Raw genomic sequence first — 5,927 nt, 5'->3', positions numbered from 1 at the left:
CGCCTGGGTGGCGCAGTCGGTTAAGCGTCCGACTTCAGCCAGGTCACGATCTCGCGGTGCGTGAGTTCGAGCCCCGCGTCAGGCTCTGGGCTGATGGCTCGGAGCCTGGAGCCTGTTTCCGAATCTGTGTCTCCCTCTCTCTCTGCCCCTCCCCCGTTCATGCTCTGTCTCTCTCTGTCCCAAAAAAAAAAAAAATTAAAAAAAAAAAAAAAAAACGGGACTTCAGGGGCACCTGGCTCAGGCGGTTAAGCGTCCGACTTCAGCTCGGGTCATGATCTCACGGTCTGTGGTTCGAGCCCCGTGTCGGACTCTGTGCTGACAGCTCAGAGCCTGGAGCCTCCTTCGGATTCTGTCTCCTCCTCTCTCTGTCCCTCCCCTGCTTGTGCTGTCTCTCCATAATAAACAGACCTTAAAAATAAGAAAAAAAAATTACCTGCCAAACTTAAAAACAGGACTTCAAGTTCTTGGTATTGTATATTAGGATTTAGGGTAGGTGGGACACCTTGAATTTTATTTGATCTCCTCTATGTATTTGTGAGGATACGGTGTCTAAAATAGAACAAATGATTAATGACTGTACAGTTATGTTTATGGCGGGAAAGATATGATACAGTCAAAAAATAGGTACTTTGAGTCTAAGGAAACCACCAAAGGACAGTGTAGTGTCCTACCATTTGTGATGCCTGGTTGCCATTAACTCCTAGCCTTGAGGTGAAGGGAGTGGTTACTAGAAGTTGAGAAGGTGGCTTTATAAAGAACACTGACTGCTGAAAGTTTGTGGCCTTGATAAACACACTCAGGGAGCCCATGGCAGTCCGGCAGGGTGGGAGCCAGGAAGTGAGCACCCTGACCACACTGTCCTCTAACCTCGCAGTCTCTTGCTGATGCCTGCCTTGGCTAATGCAACCAGAAGCCAGGTGCAAGGAAGCCCCTTTCATGCAGTCCAGATGGGTCAGCCTCCCTGAGCACAGCCCTGGGTGGAGAAAATAGAGGGTAGCTGTAGATGGGTAGATGGATGACACACATATGGTGACCACTGGCACCTGGGCCATGGTGACCTGTGTCCAAGTCCACTCTTCCTTCCCTGATCTATTAGTTGTTACATTCTCTTTGGACAGGACACCATCAGAAACTAGTAGCTATATTCTTTAGAAAATAACTGTGGCTGTATGGTGACTGTGGCTGTATGTGACTGTACGGTGTGGCGTTTACCATTGACATTACGTGTATGGTAGCAAACGCTTTTGTGTAGGGGCTAAGTCCGGCACTTAGTAGCTCGGGTGGTTTAGAGCACCTCAGTTTTCATAGGGACTTGAAAAGGGTCACATAAGCCTTCTGGGAAAGGTCTGGGAAAGCCATAGACAATGTGAAGTACATATAGATGTGTGTGTTAATATGGTTTCCATGCCGTATAGTGTTGGTTCCCTTGAAGACAAGGGGATCTCAACGTTTGTGTTCTGGTTCCCAGCGCGAGTGCATCTCTATCCACGTGGGGCAGGCAGGTGTCCAGATCGGCAATGCCTGCTGGGAACTGTACTGCCTTGAACATGGAATTCAGCCCGATGGTCAGATGCCAAGTGACAAAACCATCGGTGGTGGGGATGACTCGTTCAACACGTTCTTCAGCGAGACTGGGGCTGGCAAGCATGTGCCCAGAGCGGTGTTTGTGGACCTGGAGCCCACCGTGGTCGGTAGGTGCTCGGGCACTTGGGCGGCTTTCCCGGGAGAGTGGGAGAGCCTCCCTGAAGCCCCCTCCATGCCCCCTGTGCTCCTTTGAATCCTTTCTGCAGAAAGGACGGGGTGTACAAGTACACGCCTGTGGCTACATCGGGTGAGAAACTGAGGCTCCTAAGTTAGGAGAACCTAACGTACAGGAAAAACATAGGCTGGTAATAGATTCACTCGTGGCCGCCTCAGCCCCAGGCAGGTGGTTGTGTAGACTCCACCTGCGGGGTGCCCAGGCACTGGTCCCTCCTTAACGCTGCGCACACCAAGATGCTGCTGCGTGAGAATCTTGACCTGCATCTGACAGAAAGGTAAGTAGAGAACATTCGTTGGCTTCCTCCAGATTAGAAGGCTGAAGTGGTTGCCAGGGAGAGCTGCAAGGAGAGAGCACCTTTCAGTGGCCACCCAGGGGAAGACAGGATGTCACCCTAAAGCCTGTGAGAGGCAGGCCACAGAGGGTGCCCTGATGGGACTGGCCGGCCAAAGTCATGCTGACCTGGTGACTGTCTAGCATGTAAGCGATTTTTTAGTTACACTCTTTGAGGTAGCTGTGGGTAGGAGGACATATGTATGCACGTGCAGAGTCACCGTGTGTGCGGGTGTGAGTGGTTTCCCTCCTTTGAGGACCAGTCAGATTGGACTTTGTACCTCCACTTGACTTTACCTGCTGAGCCATAGATTGCTGTTGTGGTCTGCGTGTTACGCAGAGACGTTTTCTACGAGACCCTGATGCTGCCGACCGCGAGGAACGGCACGTGCTTGGTAGATCCCGACGGTCCCCAAACCCACCCCTCCTGGTGAGTTAACAACGGGCTTGAAGCCCTGCGGCCCACGTGTCCTCTTTGTAGATGAGGTGCGCACAGGGACCTACAGGCAGCTCTTCCACCCAGAGCAGCTGATCACCGGGTAGGAGGACGCAGCCAACAATTACGCCAGAGGCCATTATACCATCGGCAGGGAGATCGTCGACCTGGTCCTGGACCGGATCCGAAAACTGGTAAGGGGGTGCCGAGAAGGCTTCCTGTGGACGTTGCCCCGGACGGGAGGGTATGCAGGGATTGCGACCAGGAGGTCGCTCTGGCAAAACCCCAGGCCAGAATCTTGAGTCCACGTTTCCCTTCACGTGTGGCTTCAGTGCGTCCGTACATCTCTAACGTCTGCCTTGCTTTGCTCCTGAGCGTCCTGCACGTGCACTGTGGACGATTTGAATGTGTGATCATCCCGCAGAGGCAAAGAAGTGAGCGTGGCTTGTTGGAGGTCGGCGGTGTGGCTTCCGCGGGCACTGACTCGCGGTCTCTGGTTTCTCTCAGGTGGATCTGTGCACGGGGCTGCAGGGCTTCCTCATCTTCCACAGTTTCGGGGGCGGCACCGGCTCTGGGTTTGCGTCCCTGCTCATGGAGCGGCTGTCGGTGGACTACGGCAAGAAGTCCAAGCTGGAGTTTGCCATCTACCCGGCCCCCCAGGTGTCCACGGCCGTGGTGGAGCCCTACAACTCCATCCTGACCACCCACACGACCCTGGAGCATTCTGACTGTGCCTTCATGGTGGACAACGAAGCCATCTACGACATATGCCGGCGCAACCTGGATATCGAGCGGCCCACGTACACCAACCTTAATCGCCTGATCGGGCAGATCGTGTCCTCCATCACGGCCTCCCTGCGATTCGATGGGGCCCTGAACGTGGACTTGACGGAATTCCAGACCAACCTGGTCCCCTACCCCCGCATCCACTTCCCCCTGGCCACCTACGCCCCGGTCATCTCAGCGGAGAAGGCGTACCACGAGCAGCTGTCTGTGGCCGAGATCACCAATGCCTGTTTTGAGCCGGCTAACCAGATGGTCAAGTGTGACCCTCGGCACGGCAAGTATATGGCCTGCTGCATGTTGTACAGGGGGGACGTGGTCCCGAAAGATGTCAACGCAGCCATCGCCACCATCAAGACCAAGCGCACCATCCAGTTTGTGGATTGGTGCCCGACTGGATTTAAGGTAGGACTGGGTGATGTTGAGTGGTGTTCCCGGTCAGCAGGCAGCCGACCAAGCACAGCATGCCCTTTGTAGGGGATGCCCTGTTCCATGGCAGCCAGCCCCTTGGTCACAAATTAGTGAGCCAGAGTGATAATTTATTCAGTGGTGCCATTTGAACTCCCTTCCTGAGTTATCACATTGTGTATCTGTGTGAGAATTTTCTTTTTTAACAGAACAGAAAGTTTGGGGAAGGATTTTTGTTGCCGCTTCTGGGTGAAAGAATTAGTGTGGGAAAAATAGTTTGGACTTAGAAATGTAGCAATTTTCAAGGGGCATTTTGACAATTTATGTGGATATATGAAATCGGGGTATCACTATAAACATCAGTGTTCCTAAATCCCACGTCATTCTTCAGGCATAAGGAAATTAAAACCAAACCTAAATGTCCCATGCAGCATTTGATTTAACGAAAAATGGTCATGGATGTTTTCGGAAGAAATGGCAACATACTCATTTCTCTGTTAGTAAGATTGGCAAGTTTGGACAGAGGCTGCCTCCAACACAGTTTGTGCCAGTCTTCCCTCATCTGATACAGAATAGGAAACTTGCTGTAGCTCTTCAGCTTTGTCCAGTACTTGGACGCTAAACTGTCGATGCTTTCCATCTGGGAAAATGTGCTTCCCTCTGCCTATGCTTTCCATGCCGCCTAGCTGGCTCAGACCTTACTGCTTCTGGTGGGCTTGCTGCAGCGGGTCCTTCACTAGCCCTTCCTATTCTGGGTTCAGGGATCGGCACAGTTGGCAGACCAGCCATGTAGAGTTTTATGTGGACACACCCACACCTGTTCATTGGTGTCTCGTTGTGGCTGCTTTTGTGCTCCAAAGAGAGAATTAAGCAATTGTGACAGAGACCATGTGGCCCACCCAGCCTAGAATATGTGCTGTCTTGCTCTTTTTTTTGTTAACGTTTATTTTTATTGTTGAGACAGAGAGAGACAGAGCATGAACGGGGGGAGGGTCAGAGCGAGAGGGAGACACAGAATCTGAAACAGGCTCCAGGTTCCGAGCTGTCAGCACAGAGCCCGACGCGGGGCTCGAACTCAGGCCGTGAGATCACGACCTGAGCTGAAGTTGCACACCTTAACCAACTGAGCCACCCAGGCGTCCCTGTCTTGCTCTTTATAGACAAAGTTTGCCGACCCCAGCTCTAACTGACCCTGTGTATCCCTGCCCAAACCTCTGGTCGTGTTGTCTCCTGGTTTGGAAACTTAGAATGCCTCCCCTTTTGGACCCAGCGCCTCGAATATCACCCCCTTTCTCCTACTTAGCACACACATAGGCCACCTCCTGTTGCAGTAGTAGCAACAGTCCTAGGACCTGAGGGTGTGCCTGTCGCCCTGTTATGCACAGGCTGGCTCATTTGGTAGGAGACCGCGGGGGTACGATCTCCCCTGGTGATAACAACCATAGTACTCTGAATCGAGTGGAAAAGGTTTCAGCTCCAGAAATGAATCCCCATCTTGTAGAAGCCTATGGGGAAAATAACATGAGGAATACAAAGCAGTGTCCCCTTTTTAGAAGAAACAGCCCTGTTGCCTGAGCACCTGTCACATGTCTCAGTTGCTGGGACACAGCCCTTCAAGCAACTTGGGACTGAGCCGGGAGCCAGGGCTCCTTTCCCCAGTTTTGCTGGTCTGGAAACCAGCACCCTGCTCACCTGACACCTTGCCGGGCACAAAGAAGGCACCTGCATGTCTTTTGTTTCCATGAAAGCAGCTACCACTTCTGGGTTTGACACAAGTTTCACAGACTGTTTTCTTCCCCTTCTCTGGCAGGTGGGCATCAACTACCAACCCCCGACTGTCGTTCCCGGAGGGGACCTGGCCAGGGTGCAGCGGGCCGTGTGCATGCTGAGCAACACTACCGCCATTGCCGAGGCCTGGGCCCGCCTAGACCATAAGTTTGACCTCATGTATGCAAAGCGAGCCTTTGTGCACTGGTACGTGGGGGAAGGCATGGAGGAAGGGGAGTTCTCCGAGGCGCGGGAGGACCTGGCAGCTCTGGAGAAAGATTATGAAGAGGTGGGTGTGGATTCCGTGGAAGCAGAGGCTGAAGAAGGGGAAGAATACTGAATGGGGACATGGCTGGCAGGCATTCCTCTCTCCCTCTCTCTCTTGCCACCCTGCAGCACAGGTGGTTTTCAGTTGTTTCCAATTAAAGTTTCTGTATGAAA

General features: G+C 52.7%; 1 pseudogene; it reads left to right on the top strand.

Moving 5' to 3' along the window:
* The first annotated feature begins 1,443 nt into the window (after positions 1-1,443).
* Positions 1,444-5,927, top strand: LOC122203461 (annotated as a pseudogene).

Source organism: Panthera leo, chromosome D3 (assembly GCF_018350215.1).
Source record: "Panthera leo isolate Ple1 chromosome D3, P.leo_Ple1_pat1.1, whole genome shotgun sequence".
In the NCBI taxonomy this organism is placed as follows: Eukaryota; Metazoa; Chordata; class Mammalia; order Carnivora; family Felidae; genus Panthera; species Panthera leo.
The sequence above is the reverse complement of the archived record's forward strand: the minus strand, read 5'-3'. Positions and strand labels throughout refer to the sequence as shown.